The sequence below is a fragment of the Cervus elaphus genome, chromosome 24 (assembly GCF_910594005.1).
Source record: "Cervus elaphus chromosome 24, mCerEla1.1, whole genome shotgun sequence".
NCBI classification, from domain to species: domain Eukaryota; kingdom Metazoa; phylum Chordata; class Mammalia; order Artiodactyla; family Cervidae; genus Cervus; species Cervus elaphus.
The window spans coordinates 15,200,969-15,227,657 of record NC_057838.1 but is presented as its reverse complement, the minus strand read 5'-3'; the positions used below and the strand labels follow the sequence as shown (position 1 = coordinate 15,227,657).

Sequence of the window (26,689 nt, the reverse complement as noted above, 5' to 3'; positions counted from 1 at the left end):
ACATGCAGTAAAGAATTATAAGAGTCAAAGTAACAAGCCAGGGATTGAGCCTTCCAAAGCCAGGCAAGAACACAGTGCCCATAGAGGCAGCTCTGTGCTGTGGGCCCTTGCAAGGATAAGATCTAGCCCTGGTTACTCTATCTGGGAAGCACCAACCTGAAATACTGTCTCTAAAAATCAATAATATATAATAAGTAATTGCTGAATTTCATGAAACCTAGCAACTTGATGTTTCGAGCTCCGGGAAGATATCCAATTCTGTTATTGTTTATTGAACATATACTAGTACCAAGGTCTGCACTTCAGAATGCAGATAGGACAGGCAGGCACAGTTCCTCCCTTGTCTTATTCACTAATTCATTCTTTAATTAACCAGATATTCATATCATTCCTGCCTCATCCTCACGCACTGTGAGAGAAATAAAATCAGACATGATTCTCCACACAGAGCTTGAAGTCCAGTAAGAAAAAGAGGTTGAAATGGTTAAATTTAATGTGGATCCAATTCTTATTTCTCTTATTTCTCCAAGGAACCAAGAACCTTGGAGGCACAAGCTTGGCATCCGTGTTACCACGTAAACTTACTTAGTGCAAAACAGAAACAGTCAAAGGAGTAAAAAGTAAATTTATGGTTACCAAGAGGGCAGGGGAGTAGGATGAATTGGGAGATTAGGATTGACACATATACACTATTGATACAAAACATAATAAGAACCTACTTTACAGCACAGGTAACTCTATTCAATGCTTTGTGGTGACCTAAATTGAAAAAGAAATCTTAAAAAGAGTAGATATATATATATATATGTATATATATATATATATGCATAACTGATTCACTTTGTTGTATAGCAGAAACTAACACAGCATTGCAAAGCAACTAGACTCCAATTAAAATCAATTAAAAATAAGCTTCAATTTTTACTATAAAAGTATCTCAAACTGTAGGGAAAGACAATATTCTGAAAAGTTGTAAAAGGTGGGAAATCTAAATAGCTTGTGTTTTAAAATTCTACGAAGTGTAAGCTTGTAGAGCCACAGTGCTGGCTAAGGAGGCAGAGTGCATGGCTGAACTTCAAGCACACATCTCCACAAGTCAGCAATAAAACCCCTCTCGTTTTCATTCCTTCCATCATGTTTATAAACTGATAGCCCTGGAAGGAGCACCAAAAGAATACCAGAAATGTTAAAAATTAAACAGAAGTTCTAAGAAATCTGCAAATTCTCCCAGGCAGAAAGATGCTGAAGTATGGTGCTGCAGTCACCAACGCCTCTGTCTTCTCTGCTCAGTGAGGTGGCTGCAGCTAATAGGATACTAGCACACAGTAGGGCCTTCCCCTCCTCAAACCACCCCCAATGCACAAAATTGCATTATTTTTTTTTCCTGAAGAAACAAAAGAGCAATCCTTAAACAAACTAAGTGCTGAATTTTAGATATACTTGTACAACTATAATTTTTTTTCTTACCTCTGCAGGTCTCTGAGGCTTGAATTTTTTTGAAAATATATATTATAACTTTCAGGACCTCAAAATTTCCCTGTTGCATGCCTATCCAGTAAATACCACAGTGACTCTACTTTTTAGGAGGGGCTCCTGAAATCAGGTCCATTTGAGCACAGAACATGACCTGAGGACAGGACACAAAGGCTCAGCTCGCCCACCTAGAGTTGTCGCTTCATATTCCTTTAACATGAATCAACGATGAACTAGATGGTAATTGAGTTCTTTGTTGCAATTAAGAGTCGAATATATGCCATGGCCTAGAGCCCCTGCAATGCTTCTGAGTTTTCATCAGGGTTCATTTTTAAGTGGTTTAATTCTGCCTCTGACTGCCAGGTGCTAAAATATGAACCTTCGCACTTGTGAGTCACCCAATTTAACCAAGCTGCGGCTTTACCCTCAGAGAGTTTCCTAGGTGTGAACCTAACTGTGCCCGGGACCCACAAAAACATTTTAGTCAAGATTTCCAGGGTAAATTCTAGCCCACCCTTGTCAAAACCACATAGACCCCCACCTTCACCTCCCCACAGAGAGTTACTCCTACAACCCTGGGCTTAACAAAAAGACCCTTTCAGCAGAAAGTGGGGGAGTTAAAAGGCATGATTTGCCCTTCAAGAGGCTCTCTGCTTTTTACTTTTTCTGTTCTTGGTAGTTCCAACATAGTTAAGTCATCCCAAGGAGGCTGAACCAGAATAAAAGAAAGTAGAAATCAAAGTTGGTCCCATGCCAACTGGATTGCTCTATAAAAGGTCATGAGATAGAAATCATTCTTTCAATTGTCAATCCTAAAGGAAATCAGTCCTGAATATTCATTAAAAGGACTGATGCTGAAGCTCAAGCTCCAATACTCTGGCCACCTGATGCAAAGAACTGACTCATTTGAAAAGACCCCAATACTGGGAAAGATTGAAGGCAGGAGGAGAAGGGGACAACAGAGGATGAAATGGTTGTATGGCATCTCTGACTCAATGGACATGAGTTTGAGCAAGCTCCGGGAGTTGGTGATGGACAGGGAAGCCTGGCGTGCTGCAGTCCATGGGGTCACAAAGACTCAGACATGACTGAATGACTGAACTGAACTGAATTAACAAGAATTTATTGAGCACCTACTCTGTACATAGAAGGAGCAGAAACTTTATGGGGAACCCCAAATCAATAGTAGGTCTGATCTGTGACTTTGAGATAGCAGATGCTGACTGGAACAGTTGGAAGAGAACGGATACTGGAGTCAGATTTGAGCTAAGGTCCTGATTCTACTTCTCAGTTGGCTATAGGACCTTACCTCCTTGAGCCTCAATTTCCTTGTTTGTAAAGTAAGACTAACCCACCACAGAGAGTTATGGAAAGAATTCATAATAAAACAGTGCATATAAAGGGCCCAGCACTAATAGGGACTCTCTTTTCCTTAAGAAACTTATAATTCATTATAAAAACAAAATGTGGACTTGAGAAGAAACTGAAAATCTGGTTGACATACATATGAAACACCAAATGAGGTATGACTTTAGTTATAGGCACTCAATTACTATATTTTATTTATCTAAGATGCCATCTTTTTGTAAAAGAAACTTCAAAGATGTAAAACATGGAGAAGATATGGTTATTAGAAAAAATGAAATTATACAAATGGTAAGTTGCAAGAAACAACATTTTTATAGATAAGTTCAACAAAATAGAAAGCTATCTGCAAGCTGTAGACTCACTGAGTTCTTTTCATTTTTCCATTTCTTACTTTTTTCACCTATTTTTTTTTTAATCTTGGTACAATCCATGTATTTTTGTAAGATTCCTTAAAACTATCCTAGAACAAGTGGGAAATCGATTTCTAGATGGAAAGATGGTCTAACTTATTGCTCTTGCAATAGCAACCCAGCAGATTGGTCTCTCAAGTCCCGGAAGAGCTATGATTTGTACTTTGCCAAATTCTCAGGAAAAGGAAAATATATGTAAATGTATTGCCAAAATCAATTTACACCTAATAACCTTGTTGCTGAAAGGAAGCATAAAGCTTACAGAAATAATTTAGCTCCATCTCTTTTTCCTTTGGTTCATCTGTGTCATTAGCACAGATTACCTGACCTTTTATTGCTCCTTTGGACAACCACACATGTTGTCTGCATTCTGTCCAGTCTGTGTATTAAGTTAAATGCTTCCATGGCCCCATTCAATAATGTTCCATGTTCCCAGGACCTACATTTTATTGAATAAACCAGAAATACTTCTATTTCTCAGCCCATAGACTATCAGTATCTTCAGGCATTTGGGATAAAAGTCGTTACGAGAAATTAGGGGGAGTGGGAGACTAGACTTGGAAACTTCTCTCTCCAAGAAGAAAAGGACTGGGTCCCATACAGTGCCTGACTCATGAAAGGTGCTCAGTCAGTGTTTGCTGAATGATGAGTGAGGCCAAGAACAGCTAGTGAAAGAGAAAAATACTATGAGCAGTGGTTTAGGAGAGAGGTCAATTTCTAGTACTTCTTTCAGAGAAATATAGTCAAAATTCATCTAACAGCAGTGTAGGACAAGGTTAACTGTATAGAAATCTGTGAAGTGTGTTTTCATGAATTTTTGCCTTCAAATAATACTCTCAAATTCTTTGTCAGGCTTGTTACCTGTCTTATAGGCTTATTAAGATCTGCCTTCAGGGAAAATCTGCTAAACGTACTTACCCTGAGGGTTTAAGAATGAGGGAGGATTTAAACATGGCCTTGGGCTTCCCAGGTGGTGCTAGCGGTAAAGAACCTGCCTGCCAGTGTAGGTAGATGTAAAAGACAAGGGTTCTGTCCTTGCATTGGAAAGATCCCCTGGAGGGGGCCATGGCAACCCACTCTAGTATTCTTGCCTGGAGAATCCCATGGACAGAGGAGCCTGGCAGGCTATGGTCTACAGGGTCACGAAGTGTCAGACACGACTGAGCGACTTACCACACACCAATCAGATATTCATAACTTCAGATGATCTCACCATATGTTGGTCTTCCCAAATGAAGTGTTGAATGTGGATTCCCTCCAGAGATGGCTAAGGGCAGCAGTCATGAGACAAACGAGGTAATGGCTGGCTGGCTGGCTGGCTGGCTGGGAGTTGTAACCCTCTGTGTGGGGTTGTAAAACTCTACACTGCACTCCTCTACAGGTTACCATTCACATAACCTAGGATATAAATCTCACTGCCCAGAGCTGTGTACTACACAACCCCCATGATAGTGCATGGTGGCCATGGCATCAACAATCACTACAAAGTCTCATGCCATTCAAGTTACCAGGCAAACGTCTCACTAGCTACAGAGCTGGGGACCAGGCAAGGCATATTGCTGGATAGCCCAGGAAGAGAAGACCTTGAACTAAAAATGAAAGCAGATCGGAACTTTAAAAGATAACAGATGTCTCCAGAAGAAAGAAGACACGTGGGCCAGAAATAACTGAGGTAGATGGATAGCATCAGAGCACAGCCCAAGTCCTCCACATAGCTGCTGCTCCAGCCTTTGGGGTATTTATAAATCAGATGAGAACGTGTGATGCTTAATTTTACGTGTCACCTTGGTTAGGCTACAATACGCGCTTATTTAATCAAACGCTAACCTGGGTGCTGCTGTGAAGGTATTTTTGTAGATGTGGTTAACATCTATATTCCGTTGACTTTAAGTGAAGAAGTTACCCCTCGATAATGTAGGTGGGCTTCATCCAATCAGTTGAAAGCCTTCAGAGCAAAAACTGAGGCTTCCTGGAGAAGAAATACTGCTTTAAGCCTACAGCTTCTAACCTGCCAACCTGTGCTACAGATTTCAGGCTCGCCAAATACTGCAATCAGGTAGGCCAATTCCCTAAAATCTCTCTCTCTGTCTCTGGATTGATTTTGTTTTCTTTTTAAAATTTAGGATCTTGTTAGCAATGCAGTAGCATCATTAACAGAAAAAAGAAAAAAATTACACAGTTAACTCAGAACTAGCAATTTTAAGAGAATAATGTAGTAATCAACCACTACCAGAGAAAATAACTCCTCTCATTTGGTTCTACAGGCAAGTCCAGGTGATCCCATAAATGTATATCCCAAATAACTATCCATTGATTTATCTATTTATCAACCTATCTAATCTCCTAGACATACATCTCTACCCCACCCTTCAGGGGGTGCCTAGAGAGTTCTATGTGCCGAGCAGGGCCCCCAACCCAGCCCTGGAGCCTGGGGCCCCCAAGGAGCCCCTGCTGAGCACCCCGGCGTACTTGTTCCCTAGCACCAGCCCTTCTGGCCTGCTCCCTGCCTCCCCGTTCAACCTGCCTCTGACTTCTTCAGCCTCAAGATAGAGGAAGTCAAAACACATGCAGAGGCTCAAGGCCCGGGGTGGCCACGGCCTGCAGGGACAGAAGCTGCGGAGAGAAATGCTACGCCCACCTCCTGAGCGGGCCGGGCTCCTAGCCATCGCTTGCATAGCTGCCTTTCGAGCTACTGGCCTAGGAAGGACAGAAGTGGTCCCAGGAGAAGCAGCTGGCCTTCAGTGAACGTGGGGTGCATTTCCACACATGGTACACACCCATGAGAAATCACGCAGAACCAATGATGAGTCTTCGTTCAGGTCCGCGCTGTGGACGCAGCCCTGTGGGGGCTGCCGCAGAGACAGAAGCCAGTGTGAAAGGCATGGTGGATCACGAGGAGGTGGAGTGGACCCTGCTGTGGAAGGAATAGCAGGGTGGAGGCAGGCAGCTGAGGCAAACCTGCTTTTGCTTCAGCCCAGCAGGCAGCCACGCGAAGTGATCAGAAACTGACTTGTAGGTGGAGAGCATCTACACCAAAGAATGTGCTGAGTCAGGAGACTAACCCTGGTACCTTGTGCAAAATCATTTCCTTTTCACTTGTTCACCCATTGTGTAAATACACGTGTGAAGAAAATAAGTTCTTTCATGGTAGCTGAAATCTGGAGTTTGATTGGGTTTATTTCAGCAAGGTACTAACTGCTTTCTTTTCTGATTTGAATTAGAAAAAGCAGCTGAGAATCTCTGGTTTGTTTTGATGCTTGCAAGAGAGAAGCTATTTGAAATGCTTGGGATCCCATGAAGACTGACTCCCTCTTCTTGGTGTATTCAAGATTCAGAGTCAAAGATTGGGGTTTGGAGAATCCTATGACAAATTCTGAAGTCTAAGAGTAGATGTCCCATTTCTTACCCTCTCTTCCTACTCACTTTCCGATATGGATAAAATGCTAAAATGGCAAGGGTCAGGGTTCCTATCCTGGAGAATCTCAACCACTATTACCAATCCCCAATAGCTCCTGTAGTGCGGAGAAGGCCATGGGAGATGCATAGATGAGGAAGAGCACAAGGAAATTAATCACCTTGCTTTTGCTTCCTGGTAGGGGATTTTGCTTTGGGGTCATTTGGATCCTTTAGGCTTTTGATGAAAAGCAGCTCTAATTATTAAGATTGGAAATAAAGGGAGGAAAAGTGCTGGACTGTCCCCCCCCCCCAGTTTTATTGATATATAATTGACATATAACTTTGTGTAAGTTTCAGGTGTTGATTTGGTTCACTTGCATTTTGCAAAATGATTACCACCATAGCCTTAGCTAACATCTCTACCAAAAGGGTAATAATTCTTTTTCAAAGGTTGAATGATATTCAGTGGCTCTTTAGAGCACTTTCATAGTGGTGGGTCTGCAGCTGTAACAGAGGAGGAACATCTCCATGTGTTGATCTCGGGAGATCTCCAGGGTATACATATTGTTAACTGAAGAAGACAAAGTTAAGATTAGTATATAAAACATGGTTTATTTTATTGGGGGGGAAGATATCTATAAGAATATATATGTGTATGTGCTTGTATGTCATAAATATGTAAGGAAAAAGTAAACAATAAAATTCTATAGTGTTTACCCCTAAGAGTCAGGGTAGAACAGGGAATCAGGTGGAGGGAATAGACATGGGATGAAAGCATCTCTCTCAATGTACGTTTTCACTTTTGACTCCTTTTTGGTGGTAAAATACCCATAGCATAAAATTGATCATTTTAGCCCTTTAAAAATATGCAGTTCAATGACATTAAGTTCATTCATGGTATTTACAACTGTCCTACCTATCTAGTTCTAAAACTTGTATTACCCCAATAGAAAGCCCCATACCTACCTCCTTTCCCTGGAAACCACAGATCTGTTTTCTCTATGAATTTGCCTATTCTGGACAGTTCATGTAAATGAAATCCTGTACTCTGTGGTCTTTTGGGTCTGGCATCCTTAATGTTTTCAAGGTTTATCTACCTTGTAGCATACACTGGTACTTCATTTCTTTTTATGGCTGAGTATCTTGCTGCTATGAATATTCATATAAAAGTTTTTGTTTGAACACTTATTTTCTTTGTACCTGGGAGTAGAATTTCTTGCTGAGGAACCACAAACTACTTTCCATAGAGGCTACATCACTTTTCATTCCCACCAGCAACTTTTGAATATTCCAGTTCTTTCACATCCTTGCCAACTCTTGCTAACTTCCTTTAAAAAAAGAAATTATAGCCATCCTATTGAGTTTGAAGAGGTATCTCATTGTTGTTCTGATTTGCATTTCCCTAATGACTATGTTGAGTATCTTTTCGTGTGCTTGTTGACCATTTATGTGCCTGCCTTGGAGAAATGTCTGTCCAAATTCTTTTGTACACTTTTAATTTTGTTGTCCTTTTATTGCTGAATTTTAGGAGTTCTTTATATATTCCTGATACTTGACTCTTACTGGACGTATAGTTTACAAGTATTTTCTCCCAAGTACGTACTCTTTTGATAGTATTCTTTGGCACACAGAATGTTTTAATCTTAATGAAGTCCAGTATACCTGTCTGTATACATAGTATACAGATATGTATACCTACAGTATACATATCTTAATGAAGTCCAGTATACCTAACTTTTTTCTTTTGTTACTTGTGCTTTTGATGTCATTTCTAAGAATGCATTGCCAGATCCATGGTAATGAAGGTTACTCCTGAGTTTTGCAGTTTTGGTTTTTTATGCTTAGTTCTTTGATTTTGAGTTTATTTTTTATGTAGTTACATGAAGATTCAATTTCATTCATTTGCTTGTGGTTATCTAGTTCTCAGCACCATTTGTTAAAGAGACTGTTCTTTCCCCCATTGGATGGTTCTATCACCCTTGTTGGAAATCAATGGATCATAGATACTTGGGTTTATTTATGGACTCTCAGTACTATTCCATTGATCCCTTATGTCTATTTTAATCCTAGGAATAGCTTTGTAATAAGTTTTGAGATCAGAAAATGCTAGTTCTCCAACTTTGTTCTTTTACAAGGTCTTATTTGGCTATTTGGGGCCCCTTGCAATTCCATATATCTTAGGATCAGCATTTCTATTTCCACAAAAGAAACTGGGATATTGATAGAGATCACATTGAATCTGTACAGCACTTTGGTGAGTACTGCCATTAACAATAGTAAGTCTTCCAATCTGTGAATAGCAGATGTCTGTTTACTTAGATCCTCTTAAATTTCTTTTAGTAATGTTTTATAGTTTTCAGTGTATAATTATTTGTCTTTTTGTTACATTTATTCTTAAGTATTTTATTAGTTTTGGTGCTCTGTAAGTAGAATTTTTAAATTTCATTTTTAGATTGTTCATTGCTAGCATACAACTGATTTTTTTGTATTGACCTTGTTTCCTGCTGAATTTATTACCTTTAATAAATTTTTAATGAAATTTTTAGGATTTTCTATATATAAGACCATGTCACCTGTGAATAGGGACAGCTAAACCTCTTCCTTTCTTATTTAGATGCCTTGTATATCTTTTTCTTGTCTAATTGTTCTGGCTAAAACTTTCATTATCATGTTTAATAGAAGTGGTAAGCGTGAACATCCATTTCTTGTTCTTGATCTAAATGGGGGGACATTTTTCAGCTTTTTACCATTGATTATGTTACCTGTGGGTTTTTTATATATAACTTTTAACATTTTGAGGGAATTCCCTCCTATTTCTGAGTTGTTGAGTGTTATTATCATGAAGGAGTTTTTAATTTTGTCAAAAGCTTTTTCTGCTTCAATTAGGATGATTTTGTTTGTGTGTGTTTCCATAATTTGATTAATTACATAGATTAATGAATTATATTGATTGATTTTCATATGTGGAATCACCCGCGAATTGTGGGATAAATCCTGATTGGTCATGGTGTATTATCCTTTTAGCATGCTACTGGATTCAGTTTCCAGAAGCCTTTTATCCTTCTCCATCAGAGGGCAGACAGACTGAAAACCGAAATCACCGAAAACTAACCAATCTGATCACATAGACCACAGCCTTGTCTAGCTCAATAAAACTATGAGCCATGCCGTGTAGGGCCACCCAAGACAGACGGGTCATGGTGGAGAGGTCTGACAAAATGTGGTCCCCTGGAGAAGGGAATGGCAAACCACTTCAGTATTCTTGCCTTGAGAACCCCATGAACAGTATGAAAAGGCAAAATGATAGGACACTGAAAGAGGAACTCCCCAGGTCGGTAGGTGCCCAATATGCGACTGGAGATCAGTGGAGAAATAACTCCAGAAAGAATGAAGAGACTGGACCAGAGCAAAAACAACACCCAGGTGTGGTTGTGACTGGTGATAGAAGCAAGGTCCAATGCTGTAAAGAACAAAATTGCATAGGAACCTGGAATGTTAGGTCCATGAATCAGTGCAAATTGGAAATGGTCAAATAGGAGATGGACAGAGTGAACACTGACAATTTAAGAATCAGAGAACTAAAATAGACTGGAATGGGTTAATTTAATTCAGATGACCATTACGTCTACTACTGTGGGCATGAATCCCTTAAGAGAAATGGAGTAGCCATCACAGTCAACAAAAGAGTCCAAAATGCAGTACTTGGATGCAATCTCAAATGACAGAATGATCTCTGTTCATTTCCAAGGCAAAGCATTCAATATCACAGTAATCCAAGTCTATGCTCTGACCAATAATGCTGAAGAAGCTGAAGTTGAATGGTTCTATAAAGACCTACAAGATCTTCTAGAACTAACACCCAAAAAAGATGTCCTTTTCATTATAGGGGACTGGAATGCAGAAGTAGGAAGTCGAGAAATACCTGGAATAACAGGCAAATTTGGCCTTGGAGTACAGAATAAAGCAGGGCAAAGGCCTAATAGAGTTTTGCCAAGAGAACGCACTGGTCATAGCAAACACCGTCTTCCAACAACACAAGAGAAGACTCTACACATGGACATCACCAGATGGTCAACACTGAAATCAGATTGATTGTATTTTTTGCAGCCAAAGATGGAGAAGCTCTATACAGTCAGCAAAAACAAAGCCAGGAACTGACTGTGGCTCAGATCATGAACTCCTTATTGCCAAATTCAGACTTAAATTGAAGAAAGTAGGGTAAACCACCACACCATTCAGCTCAGTTCAGTTCAGTCGCTCAGTCGTACCTGACCCTTTGTAACCCCATGAATCGCAGCACTCCAGGCTTCCCTGTCCATTACCAACTCCTGGAATTTACTCAAACTCATGTCCATCTAGTCGGTGATGCCATCCTGCCATCTCATCCTCTGTCATCCCCTTCTCCTGCCCCCAATCCCTCCCAGCATCAGGGTCTTTTCCAATGAGTCAACTTCGCATCAGGTGGCCAAAGTATTGGAGTTTCAGTCTCAGCATCAGTCCTTCCAATGAACACCCAGGACTGATCTCCTTTAGGATGGACTTGTTGGATCTCCTTGTGGTCCAAGGGACTCTCAAGAGTCTTCTCCAACACCACAGTTCAAAAACATCAATTTTTTGGTGCTCAGCTTTCTTCACAGTTCAACTCTCACATCCATACATGACCACTGGAAAAACCATAACCTTGACTAGATGGACCTTTGTTGGCAAAGTAATGTCTCTGCTTTTTAATATGCTATCTAGGTTGGTCATAACTTTCCTTCAAAGGAGTAAGTGTCTTTTAATTTCATGGCTGCAATCACCATCTGCAGTGATTTTGGAGCCCAGAAAAATAAAGTCTGACACTGTTTCCACTGTCTCCCCGTCTATTTCTCAGTATGACCTAAATCAAATCCCTTATGATTATACAGTAGAAGTAAGAAATAGATTCAAGGGGTTAGATCTGATAGACAGAGTGCCTGTATAGCTATGGACAGAGGTTTGTGACATTCTACAGGGGGCAAGGATCAAGACCATCCCCAAGAAAAAGAAGTGCAAAAAGGCAAAATTGGTTGCCTGAGAAGGCCTTACAAATAGCTGAGAAAAGAAGAGAAGTGAAAGGCAAAGGAGGAAAGGAAAGATATACTCATTTGAATGCAGAATTCCAAAGAATAGCCAGGAGAGATAAGAAAGCCTTCCTTAGTGATCAATGCAAAGAAATAGAGGAAAACAATAGAATGGGAAAGACTAGAGATCTCTTCAAGAAAATCAGAGATACCAAGGGTACATTTCATGCAAAGATGGGCTCAATAAAGGACAGAAATCATATGGACCTAACAGAAGCAGGAGATATTAAGAAGAGGTGGCAAGAATACACAGAAGAACTGTACAAAAAAGATCTTCATGACCCAGATAATCACAATGGTATGATCACTCACCTAGAGCCAGACATCCTGGAATGCGAAGTCAAGTGGTGCTTAGGAAACCTCACTAGGAGCAAAGCTATGGAGGTGATGGAATTCCAGTTGAGCTATTTCAAATCCTAAAAGATGGTGCTGTGAAATGCTGGACTCAATATGTCAGCAAATTTGGAAAACTCAGCAGTGGCCACAGGACAAGAAAAGGTCAGTTTTCATTCCAATCCTAAAGAAAGGCAATGCCAAAGAATGCTCAAACTACCACACAATTGCTCTCATCTCACACACTAGCAAAGTGATGCTCAAAATTCTCCAAGCCAGACTTCAACAGTATGTGAACTGTGAACTTCCAGATGTTCAAGCTTGTTTTAGAAAAGGCAGAGGAATCAGAGATCAAAGTGCCAACATCCATTGAATGATCATTGAAACAGCAAGAGAGTTCCAGAAAAACATCTACTTCTATTTTATTGACTATGCCAAAGCCTTTGACTGTGTTGATCACAATAAACTGGAAAATTCTTAGAGATGGGAACACCAGACCACCTGATCTACCTTCTGAGAAATCTATATGCAGGTCAGGAAGCAACCATTAGAACTGGACATAGAACAACAGACTGGTTCCAAATAGGGAAAGGAATACGTGAAGGCTGTATATTGTCACCCTGCTTATTTAACTTACATGCAGAATACATCATGAGAAACGCTGGGCTGGGTGAAGCACAAGCTGGAATCAAGACTGCTGGGAGAAATATCTATAACCTCAGATATGCAGATGACACCACCCTTATGGCAAAAAGCAAAGAAGAACTAAAGAGCCTCTTGTTGAAAGTGAAAGAGGAGAGTGAAAAAGTTGGCTTAAAACTCAACATTCAGAGAACAATGATTATGGCATCCGATCCCATCACTTCATGGCAAATAGATGGGAAAACAATAGAAACAGTAACATACTTTATATTTTTGGGCTCCAAAATCACTGCAGATGGTGACTGCAGCCATGAAATTAAAAGATGCTTGCTACTTGGAAGAAAAGCTATGATCAACCTAGACAGTATTTTAAAAAGCAGAGACATTACTTTGCCAACAAAGGTTCATCTAGTCAAATCTATGGTTCTTCCAGTAGTCATGTATGGATGTAAGAGTTGGACTACAAAGAAAGCTGAGTGCTGAACAATTGATGCCTTTTTGAACTGTGGTGTTGGAGAAGACTCTTGAGAGTCCCTTGGACTGCAAGGGGATCCAACCAGTCTATCCCAAAGGAAATCAATCCTGAATATTCATTGGAAAGACTGATGTTGAAGTTGAAACTCCAATACTTTGGCCACCTGATGTGAAGAACTGACTCATTTGAAAAGATCCTGATGCTGGGAAAAAGTAAAGGTGGGAGGAGAAGGGGACGACAGAGGATGAGATGGTTGGATGGCATCACCGACTCAATGGACATGAGTTTGAGTAAATTGCAGGAGTTGGTGTTGGACAGTGAGGCCTGGTGTGGTGCAGTCCATGGGGTCACAAAGAGTCGGACACGACTGAGCAACTGAACTGAACTGAACTAGATTCAGTTTGGTAATATTTTTTGAGCCTTTTTGCACCTATATTCATAAGGAATATTGGTCAGTTCTTTTCCCATATGACATCTTTATCTGGATTTAGTATCAGGGTAATGTTGGCCTCATAGAATAAGTTAGAATTTTCTCTTGTTCCATTTTTTGAAGAACTTGAGAAGAATTGATGTTTGGTGTAATTCACCAATGAAGTCATCTGATCTTGGAGTTTTAGAAAGTTTTGACTACTAATTCCATCACTTTCTTGCATAGGTATTTCTCCTTGGGTCAGTTTTGGTAGTCTGATGTTTCTAGGAACATGTCCACTTCATCTAAGTAATATAATTTGTTGATGTACACTGTTTATATTATTCTCTTTTAGTTATTTTTTATTTCTGTAAGTTTGGTAGTATTTTCCCCATTTTCATTTCTGATTTTAGTAATTTTGAATCTTCTTTTTTATCTTAGTCTGACTAAAGGATTGTTAATTTTGTTAATTTTATCAACCTTTTCAAAGATTCAACTTCTGGTTTCATTTAAAAATTTTTTAAAATTGAGATATGGTTGATGTAGAATATTGTGTGTTACAACTGTACAATACAGTGATTCACAGTTTTTAAACATTATACTCTATTTGGTTATTGTAAAATCTTCACTATATTTCCTGCCTTGTAGCTTATTTATTTTGTATATAATATTTTGTACCTCTAAGTCCCCTTTGCCCTTTCCTCTTCCCACTGATAACCACTAGTTTGTTCTCTGTATCTATGAGTCTGTGTCCTTTTTGTTATAGTCACTAGTTTGTTTCATTTTTTAGACTCTAAATATAAGTGATATTATACAGTATTTATCTTTTTCTATCTGACTGATTTCAGTTAGCATAATACTCTCAAAGTCCATCCATATTGTTGCAATGGCAAAATTTCTTTCTTATGGCTGAATGATATTCCATTGTGCATATATACATTTCCTTATCCATTCTTCTGTTGATAGACACTTAAGTTGTTTCCATATTTGGCTATTGTAAATAATGCTGCTCTAAAAATTGCTATGCATGTGTCTTTTTGAATTAGTGGTTTCTTTTTTATCAGATATATACTCAGGAGTGGAACTGCTGGGTCATATGGTAGTTCTATTTTTAGTTTTTTGAGAAATAAACTGTTTTCCATAGTGGCTATGCCAATTTATACTCTCACCATCTGTGTATGAGGGTTCCCTCTTCTCCACATCCTCGCCAACATTTGCTGTGTGTGTGTGTGTTTTTTTTTTTATGGTAGCCCTTATGACAAGTGTGAGGTGACATCTCATTAAGGTTTTGATTGGCATTTCTCTGATTAATGATGTTAAAAATGCCTATTCAGGTCTTCTGTCAATTTTTTAGTCAGGTTGTTTGTTTTTTTGGATATTGTGTTAGATGAACTGTGTATATGTTTTGGATATTAACCCCTTATCAAATATATCATTGGCAAATCTTTTCTTCCATTCAGTAGGTTGTCTTTTTGTTTTGTCAATGGCTTACCTTGCTGTGCAAAAGCTTTTTAGTTTAATTAGGTCCCAATCCAAGAATATAGTGTATCTTTCTATCTGTTTGTGTCATCTTCCATTTATTTCATCAGTGTCTTATAGTTTTCTGAGTCTACACAATATTTGGTAGTGTACTATTTTGATTTCTTTATCATTATGTTTCCATATATTTTTAAATTATATCCTCAGTGATTATCTTGGGGATTACAATTAACATAACAATCTAGTTTGTGTTAATACAAACTTTGCTTCAGTAGTGTACAAAATTCTACTCCTCTACATCACTATCCTTCCCCTTTTTGTTGTTATTATTGCAAATTGCATCTTAGAAAATACATGTGCACCCATTACATATATTTATAATTATAGCATTATACCCTGAATTTTAAGTCATATATTAAAAAGTAGGTGTTACAAGTGAAAACAAAATAATACTGGCCTTTGTAGCTACTTTCTCCATTGCTTTTTATTTCTTCAAATGGCTTTGAGGTACCATCTAATGACCTTTCATTTCAACCAAAGGACTCTTTAGCACTTCTTATAGGGCATGTCTACTAGCAATGAACTCCCTCATCTTTTGTTTTTCTGGGAATGTCTTAATTTCTCCTTAATTTTTTAAGGAGAAATTAAGGATAGTTTTGCCAAATATAAAATTCTTGGTTGAAAGATTTTTTTCTGTTCAGCACTTTTAAATATGTTGTTCCACTTCCTCCATGGATTCTGTTGAGGAAAAAAAAACTATAAAACTATGAACTTTGTTTATAAACTTTTGTTTATGGTGTTGCTTTCCTCTCACTGCTTTCAAAGTTCTCTCTTTATCCTTGTCTTTTAACAGTTGACTATTATGTGTCTCAGTGTGGATCTCGTTGTGTTCATCTTGTGTATTTGGGGATGTGTTGAACTTCTTGGATAGTTGGCTCATGTCTTTTATCAAATTTATGAAATTTTTGAGCATATTTCTTCAAATATTTTTTCTGCTTCTTTCTCTGCATGTGTATGTGCTCAGTCACTAAGTCATGTCCAACTCTTTGTGACCCCAGCACTGTAGCCTGCCAGGTTCTTCTTTCCATGGGATTTCCCAGGCAAGAATACTGGAGTGGGTTGTCATTTCCTTCTCTGGGGGATCTTCCTGACCCACGGGTTGAACCCACGTCTCTTACATTGGCAGGTGGATTATTTACCACAGACCCACCAGGAAAGCCTCCTCTCTCTCTGGGACCCTCATGTGTGTGTTGGTAGAGTTGATGGAGTCCTTAAGTAAGTACCTTAAGGTGCCTTAAGCTCTGGTTTGGTTCTTGTTGTTATTCTACTCCTTTTTTCTTTCTGCTCCACAGACTTGATGATTTCACTTGAGCAATCTTAAAATTTGCTGAATTTTTCCATCTTCTTAAAAAAATCTGTTGTTAAACTTCTCTAATGAATTATTAATTTCTATTATTGTACTTTTTAACTCCAAAGTTTCTATTCAGGTCTTTTTTATAATTTTCATCTCTCTACCAATGGTCTCTATTTGGTGAGATTTCTTTCTCCTGGTTTCCTTGCATTCTTTATCCTTGGTCCCTTTTGAGCATACCTAAGGCAGTCGATTTAAAGTCTTTGTCTAGTGTGTTCAATGCCTATGCAGTTTCTGTTGATTTTTTGTTTGTTTGTTTGAATGGGCCATACTTTTCTTGTTTCTGTGCATGCCTCACAATTTTGAATTGAAAACTGGCCATTGTGAGTATTATTGTGTGCTTACTCCGTTAAGTCACATTTTCTCCCCTTTCTGGGATTTTTGTTGTTGTTGCTTGCTGTGGGCTACATATTATTGTTTGCTCAGTGACCTTTCTAAACTAGTTTTGTAAAGAATGTATTATTTGTCGTGGGAAGCTCTGAAGTCTCTGTTCTTTTAGCTTACTATTCAGCTAATGGTTTATTTGACAGACATATCCTTAAATACCTGAAGCCAAGAAAGGAAAGCAAGCTGAAAAAGTAGGGGAAAATATTTGAGATTTTTGTAGATAGGCTCTTGTTGGGTCACTCCTTCCTTAGTCACTCCATTTTTCAACTCTGCTTTAGCCTTCACCTCCTGCTTGCACTTAGCATAAAGCTCAGCCAAGATGAAATCATATGACTTCCTCTGTATTTTTCTGAGCATGTGTCCGCCCTGGGTATACACGTCTTTCTAGATTCCCTAGTATATATGGGAACCTTTCAAAAATGTGTTCCCCTCAAAAATCACCCCTCAACTTTTCCTCCTGAATTTTTTCTGTGTCTATTGCTTCCCAGACTGTTACTTTTGCCCCAGGCAGCAGTGGCTTGTTCTTTGTCTTTCAGTGTTTGGGGAGCTGTCTTCCATGTGGCCAGTCAGCCCTGGAAGAGTTCCAGCTGAGGCAAAAAAAATAATGGTGTGTATCGGGGAGGGGAAAAGGATTCCCTTGCACAAGTTCTCCAAAGAAACTCCAGCCAGGCCAAACAAAGAAGCACAGTTCCTCAGGCACAAGATCTTCCCTGCTCGCCCTGAGACCTGATTCCCATACTCAGACTGTGCTGCTGCTCTTAAGACCACCCCGCGGCCACATTGAGAGATTGAAGGGGCTCAGGCAAGTGAAGATGCCACCAAAACTTCCTGCCATGCTTCCGTGGTCTTTTCTTGCGAAGTACTCAAATGTTTGCTATCAACTCCTGGCTAGTCCCCGGATTTCAGGAAAGTTGATTCTGATAGATTTCCCCAGGTTTTTGTGTTCTTGGTGACAAATCCCAAGAGCTTCTTTTCCACAATTTTCACTGATTTCCCATGCCTTTTGAATTCTATGACTGTGTATTACACAGCAGAGTTATTTTTTTAAAGTTAACGAGTGTTTTTATAGTTAGGGTCTTATCATCTAATATCCTAACATGCTGAAACTTTGATCCCATCTATAAATATTGCCACCAGACTTTCTCATTTTTTTTCATCTTAGACAAACACAAGAAGAGTCCTCGTGTGAGAGTCTAGGTTAGTCTGTCAGACAAGGGTTCACACTGGTCAGAACTTTGAAGCACTTGGTACACCTCCTGTACATTCCCGTTCCTCTCCACCTTTGTTCTTTTTTAAAGTTTATCTTACTGATATAGTTGATTTACACTGTCTGCCAATTTCTGCTAAACAGCAGAGTGATTCAGTTATGCATATCTATTACATTCAGTATTCTTTTCTATTGTGGCTTATCACAGGATATTGAATATAGTTCCCTGTACCATACAGTAGGACCTTGCTGTTTGTCATTCTATATTTCATGGTTTGCATCTGCTAATCCAAACTCCCTATCTCTCTCTCTCCCTCCGCCCCCCCACTGCTTGGCAACCACAAGTCTCTTCTCTATGTCTGTCTGTTTCTGTTTCACAGATAGGTTCATTTGTGCCATATTTTAAATTTCACCTACAAGTGATATTATATGAAATTTATCTCTTTCTGACTTATATCACTTAATACTATCCTCTCTAGGTTCATTCATCACCTTCGTTCTATCTTATTCTCAAACCTAAGCTGTTCTTTCACCTTCCCTCCCAATACCCTCCATGATGAAATAATACTTACTGGTTAAAATCTGGTTACCCTTTAAGGAGATGAACAAGTTTCTGTTCCATAATTTGCCTTAAGATTCTAATATTACAAGATGCAGTAAAAGATGTCAGTTTATTCACAAATACGAATGAATGAGGCTTTTTTTTTTTTCTTTCTAGTAATCGGTTCTGAGGCTTGGAGAAGATAAGGTGAATTAAAGGAGGGGGTGAGATGCCTTGGGAGATGGAAAAGGGAAGCCAAGTAAGTTGTTGGTTAAGCCTTACATGGTGATCTTGTCTAAGTCAGAGCTATGTACATGTAGTCTCCAGATGTGCTGACTCAGGATCTGAGTGGGGCCCAGACTCATGTTTTCCAGTTCTTCAGAGGATTTTTCTCCCCCTTCACTTTCATTAGAGTAAAATTGATTTAAAATGTTGTGTTAGTTTCTGCCAGAGGATTCTGATATATGCTAAATTTTGAGAACTGCTGACCAAACTTACACTTCTTAGGTTTCTCTTGCTTGTATAATAAAAATAAAAATATTCCTTTGCATTAATATGGCACTTTACTAATTAGAGGGTTTATTTTTACAGACACTGGTCTTGCTTATCACAAAGCCACAGGATCATCTCCCCCTTTTGCTAAATAATAAAACTGAGTTTCAGAGAGCTTCTCTGACTTTCCACAGTAGATATTTAAATATGATTCTCTTCAAAACATTGTAAAGCAACTATACTCCAATAAACATTAATTTTAAAAAGTAAAAATTCATTTTGCATTGTTGCAAAGATCATATAAAAAACACACAATTCTCTTGACTTCAAGTCCATGGATCTTCTCATTTTGCCCATGTGCAAAAACATTAAAAATAAATCAAAGCAAACAGGATACACCTTTCCAGATGCTCAACTGTGTTATTCTTTTGTTTCTTCCTGATTCACCCACCGTTGAATCCCTTTACATATTCATCAAATATTTGTAACACATTATAATAAATAGGCCATGCTGCATATATATCCACGGCTATCCAAAGTCATATTCAGAGTTGATGACAATTTCTCTGTATTGGTTTGATGCAATGATGCACTCTAGAATGATGCACTTTTGATTGTGTATAACTCTATTACAAACATTCTCATTTGTGATTTAGTCACTAGTTTCTTTATGGATAGTTAACTTAGTGGAACTCTAGCACTGATTCTATTAAATCATCAGGACCTTTCAAAAATCCCCAAGGCCAAGCCTCCCTACAGACCAGTTACATTAGAATCTCTGGGGCAGCCTCTGAATGACAGCTTGAGGAAGTGACTTCAGGGCCAGCAAAAACAAGGTTTGAAAACTGGCTTTCTTGATTACTGGCAGAGGGCCCCTGTGCCTCTGCATGTCTCTGAGCCTCAGTTTCCTGTCTGTAAAACAAAGGTAGTTATGCTTTGCAAGGTTGCTGTGAGCATCAGAGGCAAAATATGTAAACTACCCAGTGCCTGGCACATTGGCTCTCAACAAATGGAGCTGTATTGATGACACTTCCTCTGACCTACTGGTCTTAAGCTCCTTTATCCTTTTTCAAAGTATCTTTGCCTTCATTATCTCATGTAATCTTCTCCGCAAGAGAGATAGGCTAGAAGTTATCTCTGGGTCACAGAAGAGCAAGCTGAAGTGCCAGACAGTTAATGGGATGGATTCAGGAGATGATTATGCATTCTCTTCATAAAACATGCTTATAAAGGGAAAAATCTTAAGCAGCAACCTAATTGGGAAAACAAAACAAAACAAAAAAAAACAGGGCTCAATGCAGTCATCTGCCTTGGTAAATCTGAGAATGGATCCAGGGTGAGCAGAGTCAACAGGAAAATATGCATTTAGCATAAAACTTGCCTTGTGAAGTGAAGGGGTCTGCTCTGTTTGTAGGGCAGGATGGGAAGTGAGAGGTCCTTTTCTTTTCTCTGTTCTTTAAGTTTCATCTTCTTGTCTTATCCCTTTCCTTATTAAATAAAAGTTGCAATGCCAGAGAGGAGATGGCATATGTATGTGTAAATATATGATTTTTCTGTAAATCGAATGCCATTTTTTTTTTCCCTTCTAAATTTGCAGTTGTGAACCACTCCTGATTTAGGCATTCCCTGTGAAAGAGAAGCAGGGATCCCATGTCTAAGCTTAGCTTCGTGACTCAGTTTCTCCCAATTCGGAGCACCCGGAGAACAGCTGGTATCTTGAGTCATCAACATAGGGTTATCATGGTGTGTTAGTTGCACATAAAATCACCTGAAGAAATTTTAAAATTCCAGTGCCCAGTTCATGCCAGACCAAATGAATCAGCATTTCTAGGGATACAATTCAATTATCAGTATTTTTTTTTAAGTTTCCCAAGTAATTCCTACATGTAGCTGAATCTGAGAACCAGTGTTCTAGAATTTGCTTCTGATAAAGTAGGTCCAGGAAGGGGACTGGGATTCTAACTGTGTTTCTAATAAGCTTGCTTCAGGGATGCTGTTTCTGTGTGTCCTGGGACCACACTGACTAAGTGTCAGGGCTGTCGAGAAATTCCTTGCCCCTGTTTTAGAAATATGCCCACATGACCTACACACTCACTTGAGGGGTCTGTTTCATTCATTATAAAAATGAACACAAGGGCTGGATCTTCCCTGAACTGACTGTGCCACTCTAAACAAACTGCGTTATTTCTAGCCAGGCCAGCCATCTCCTGGGTCACTCACGGTGCTAGAAGACATCTGCCTTCACCCACCGTCCCGTGAGCACGTGGCTGTCAGGCTGGAGAAGACTGACTCCTGCTTCCATGCGGTGGAACTGCTCACACCTCTGTGTGCCCCAGAATCACACTGGATGCTTGAGTTTCATGCTGTCAGACCAGACGAGAAGAGGCTGATTCACAGGTCTGGGCTGGAGACTAGAAAGTCACGGTGTTAACAGTAACTCTCAGTCATGTCTGACTCTTTGTGACCCCATGGACTGTAACCCACCAGGCTCCTCTGTCCTTGGGATTTTTCAGGCCAGAATATTGGAGTGGGTAGCCATTCCCTTCTCCAGGGGATCTTCCCAACCCAGGGATCGAACCCGGGTCTCCCGCACTGTAGGCATCTTCATGGTGATCCTACGAGATAGGAATGAGTATTTCTTATCCCCAGTTTACAGATAAGAAAACTGATAAAGAAAGTCTGCAGTTGACCGAGACCCTAGAGTTAGGAAATTGCAGGCTTGGGACATCAGCACAATTAGACACTGGGGTCCTTTCGGCAAAGAGTTTCTGATTAGAAAAAGAAAGTGCAAGGAAAAAAGGCAGTCATCTGGAGAGTGGGCATTGGAGTCATGGTTCAAGGTCAGGAGGCTGCTTCAGATCCCAGACTCAGATCCAGCTGATGCAAGCAGATCCCTGGTCACATTCAGAAGGCTGCCAAGCCAGTGGGTGAGCTGTGTAGGACTCTCCAGGGAGCTTCCTAAATTCCCCTCCTTCTGGACTTTGATTCCTTGAAGGCCCAGGAATCTGTATTTTCATGAGCATCCCCCACCCCCAGGAGATTCTGATGCTCGGCCAAGTTTGAGAACCATTAGGAGAACAGGACTCTGAGGCAGGTGGCTCAGCTATGCATCTTAGCTCTGTCACGTAACATCTCTGTGTTGTCACTCATTCATTCACTTAATTAACAAATATTCCAGTACTCACTTGTCCAATGGTACTGGATGCTGGAGATTGAATAACCAGTAAAACAGACAAAAATCCCTCCTTTCATGGAGCTTACCCTCTAGTTTATCAGAAGGTGACCCATGCAACAAGGGAAAATGAAGCAGTCAATTTGGCCAGCGGGATTACAGCTTTAAACATAGTGGCCAGCAAAAGGACTCTTCGGGAAGATGATTTTGAGTAAAACTCTGAGGAGAGAGAGGTCGGTGAGGGACCCGTGGGAGCAGGGCTCCTGGCAAGGGAACAGCCAGTGCAAAGGCTCAGAAGCGGGAGTGGGCTTGGCAGGTTGAGGAGAGTGTGGCTAGGGTGGACAAAAGGGAGTCAGTGATGGGGCGGGGGTACAAAGAAAGTCGGGGGGCTGAAAAGGACACTCTGTCTAGAACCCCGTAGGCCGCTGGAGGACTCTGGTTTTACTCTGCGTGAGATGGTCAGCTTTTGGAAGGCTCTGAAAGAAGTGGCCTGAACTGTCCTGAAGGCCACTCTGGCTGCTGGGCGGATAACAGATAACACAGCAGGAGGAGGACAGAAGCATGGATACCAGTCAGGAGCCGACCGCGATCATCCAGGTAAGAGATCAGGCTGGCCTAGGTCAGGTGGTGATAGGGCAGACAGTGACAGATGAACATATTCTCGATAGACTTGGGGAGCAGAGAAAATGCGATTTGCCAAAAAAAAAAAAAACCAAACAAACAAACTGGGTTTGGGTTATAGAAGAGAAAAGTCAAAGATCTTCTTCAATAAAGTGTATTCAGGGGTTGCCAAGGGGGAAGGGGGCAGGGGAAGGGGTGGAGTGGGAGTTTGGGGTTAGCAGATGCAATTATTATATATAGAATAGATAAGCAACAAGGTCCCGCCATGCAGCACAGGGAACTACCTCAGTATCCTGGGATAAACCATAATGGAAAAGAAGATGAAAAACCATACATATATATGTATGTCCACTCCAGCGTGCCTGCCTAGAGAACCCCCGTGGACAGAGGAGCCTGGCGGGCTCTAGTCCGCAGGGCCGCAGGGAGTCGGACACGACTGAGCGCCCAAGCACAGCACCTATACACGTATGTATAACTGAATCATGTTGCTATGCAGCAGAGGTTAACACAATGTCGTAAACCAACTGTACTTCAGTTAAAGGATAAAAAGCTCAATGTATTCCGTCATGGGTGCACTGTATGGAATATTTGCGGGCACTGTGACGCGCACCATCACACGTTAGTTCCTGTGGAAAGCCTTGGGGGTGATGAACTAGAGTGATGGTCCCGGGCCTCATGCAGTTCACATTCCGGTGACGGGAAGATGACGTGTGTCCGTCTCTGCAGGTGGCTGTGATGACATAAGGCGCCTAACACAGAACTGACGCACAGCAGGGCTCAGCGCTTGTAGGTGTTATTATTACCCCGGATACTCAGCAAAACAGTGGTATTTTAGGTAGAGAGAATGTGGGTTGTGCGTGCTAAGTCACTTCAGTCATGTCTGACTCTGTACGACCCTATGGAGTGTTGCCCGCCAGGCTCCTCTGTCCATGGGATTCTCCAGGCAAGAATACTGGAGTGGGTTGCGAGACCCTTCTCCAGAGGATCTTCCCAACCCAGGGACTGAACCCAAGTCTCTTACATTGCAGGCAGATTCTTTACCATCTGAGCCACTAGGGAAGCCCCTAGTGAAATACAGATGAGTAAGTAAGATGGAAAGGGATGAAGAATTAAATTGGTTCATATTCCTGTAATTTCCCAAATAACCCAACCTTCTTGGGTTCTGATTTTCATTTCAAGATGGTAGATGACCTACCAAGAAGATCAGGCAGCCTAACTCATGGGAGTTGGCCTCAACTGTGGGAACAGCCTCGGATGCCTTTTGGGATCAGGAGTACAGCCTTTTGGTGACTTGCTTTGCTGGGACTAAATCTCAACCAGGGACATTTGGAAATGTTTGCAAACATTTTCATGAATGGGAGGCATGGGGGAGGAGGTGGCTACTGGCCTCTAGAAGTCACGGATGCTGCTAATATCCAGAATATGTAGGCCAGTCTCACCTCCCTCACAAAAGAATTGTTTAGTTGCTCAGTTGTGTCTGACTCTTTGCGACCCCAAGGACTATAGCCCACCAGTCTCCTCTGTCCATGGGATTTCCCAGGCCAGAATACTGGAGTGGATTGCCATTTCCTTCTTTGGGGGATCTTCAGGACCCAGGGATCAAACCCGCATCCTGCATTGGCAGGCAGATTATTTACCACTGAGCCACCAGAGAAGCCCCCACAAAAGAATTAACTGGTCCAAAATGTAGATAATCCCCAAGACGAGAGACCATGAGAAGAAGAAAGGAAAGGTAAAATTGCCATCCCAAACTCCAACAATGTCATAAACAAAATTGGTGGTTTGAGAAGGAAAATGTCCACACTCTAATAAATGTGATGGGCCCTGGAAGGACCTCCTGATGGAGCTCATAAAAAGATACTCAGGAACACAAGTATGCACTGCTTTAGGTTTATTTACCAAAACGACCCTTCTTGGAGGCGATGATCATCCTGCTGTCTTCACTGAAGGGTGTGGGAATGCCTTTTCTTCGGGCTAAAGATTGTGTTTGCCTAGACTGGGATGGGGTGTTCTAGGAGCAGGGCAAGTCTGTCTGAAGATGTTTTACTCTGGGAAAATTAATGAGCCAGACAATGCAAAGGAAAAGAGACAAACTGTTCTTTTGGTTCCAAATAAATGCTTGTTTTCTGCCACTGCCTGAATTTCAATGGTCCTCAGTTTGACTGTGAAATTAACACTCTTTTGAGGTTAGCTGTGGGAATGGGGTGGGTGCCATTCACACCCCTTGGGAGCTATTGTCTGTCTGGGACGCAGGGCACAGCTCTGGCGCGTGGTCCACTTCACCAAGCCCCACTGTCTCCGGCACCTCCTCAGCCTCATTCAAATGTCCCACCCCCTACAGGCAGGCATGACCCACACTGCTGCCCTTCCCCACCCTCGTCTCCCATCCACAAAGCAGTGAGGGCAGGTCCATCGACCTTAAGTCGGTCACTTCATCTCTCTGCACTGCCTTTTCTTCCTCTCTGAAATGCACGACTTAGAGACTTCCCTGAGGGTCCCTTGGTTAAGACTTGCCCTCCCAGCGCAGTGGGTGAAGGTTCAGTCTCTGGTGGGAGAGCTAAGGTCCCATATGCCTCATGGCCCAGAAGTCAAAACATAAACAAAAGAAGCCATATTGTAAATTTAATAAAGACTTTAAAAATGATCCATATACAGAGCCACCAACTGCAAAATGGCCTCTGCAGTTACCACCTGGGGGACCTAAACTCTTTAGGGCCATTTCCTTAGACTTTCAGTTTCCTTCCATCTCTAAAGTCTGGTGATTTTCTGAATCCTAGAAGCATTGGAAGGGGTCAGAACTCCTGTGAAGTAGGTCTGAAGTCACATCATGAAAAGATAACATGATGTGATGGAAACATCACATGAAGTCACATCATGAAAAGATAACATGATGATGGAAAATTTGTCCATTTCTATACAAATTGTTTTTCCTTTGAGGAGTGAAAACTCTTTTTGATTATTCTTATGTATTGTTAGAATTCTTTCCGTAAAAATAGAACCCATTTTAAGTCCATCATCAGTAGGAATGTATGCCAGTATTTCTATATCCTATAAACCAAATAGCATTATATTTTAACATTTTAATGGTTTAGTTAGTTTACGATGAATAACTTTAAAATATTTAAATTGGAGTATCTTCAGCCCTTAAGGAGCCTGTCCATTTTGAATCTGGTATCCTCACCAACTCACAGAGATATACAGAGCTTCTTCCCTTGATTTTTTTTTTCCCCCACGGTGAAGATTCAAGAAAGAAATATTGAAGCTACAAAGAGAATGTTATTCTAGAGGAGATTTTGGTCTCCTCCAAACTAAATTTAAAAGAAGAAACTAAAGAAAGCATTGGATACCTTTCTTAAATTTACTATCAAAGATGACTAGCAAGTCTACTCCACAGGTTTTTTAATGGGAGCATAAATTCTTCACCTCCGGTGAAGGAGTTAAGTGTAGAAGTCTTTGAAAACAGAAGAAAAACGGAATTATTCACTGCAAGATGCCAGCTATCTCTGCTTAGACTCCTTTTAAGAGTTTGGGAAACAAGAATAAAGAAAACACACAAGAAAAATTAATTGTTCCCAGACAATGTTTTACTAAGCTGATTTCCCTTTCTCTTCTTGTTCTTAAATTCTCTTACCAACCAGTCATCTCCCATGTCCACTCTCAACACAAAACCAGGCCCAAGCAAACAAAATCCTAGCCCCTTTTTAAAATTGTTTTGGTTACAAAAATAATACACATTCATTGTGTAAAAAGTAAAAAGACAGATGAGGAAAA

The 26,689-nt window shown here is 40.5% G+C and overlaps 1 long non-coding RNA gene across 4 annotated transcripts; it reads left to right on the top strand.

The window, feature by feature from the left end:
• The first annotated feature begins 5,091 nt into the window (after window positions 1-5,091).
• On the top strand, window positions 5,092-25,052 carry LOC122683293. Of its 4 annotated transcripts, XR_006337673.1 has the most exons (8): window positions 5,092-5,307; window positions 6,473-6,637; window positions 8,783-8,901; window positions 16,274-16,362; window positions 18,811-18,892; window positions 21,317-21,522; window positions 22,709-22,894; window positions 24,098-25,052. It is a non-coding gene; the product is annotated as an uncharacterized LOC122683293 (long non-coding RNA). The 4 variants fall into 4 exon arrangements; XR_006337671.1 differs by lacking the exons at window positions 6,473-6,637; window positions 8,783-8,901; XR_006337672.1 differs by lacking the exons at window positions 6,473-6,637; window positions 8,783-8,901; window positions 24,098-25,052 and adding an exon at window positions 23,947-23,999.
• Window positions 25,053-26,689: the final 1,637 nt, after the last annotated feature.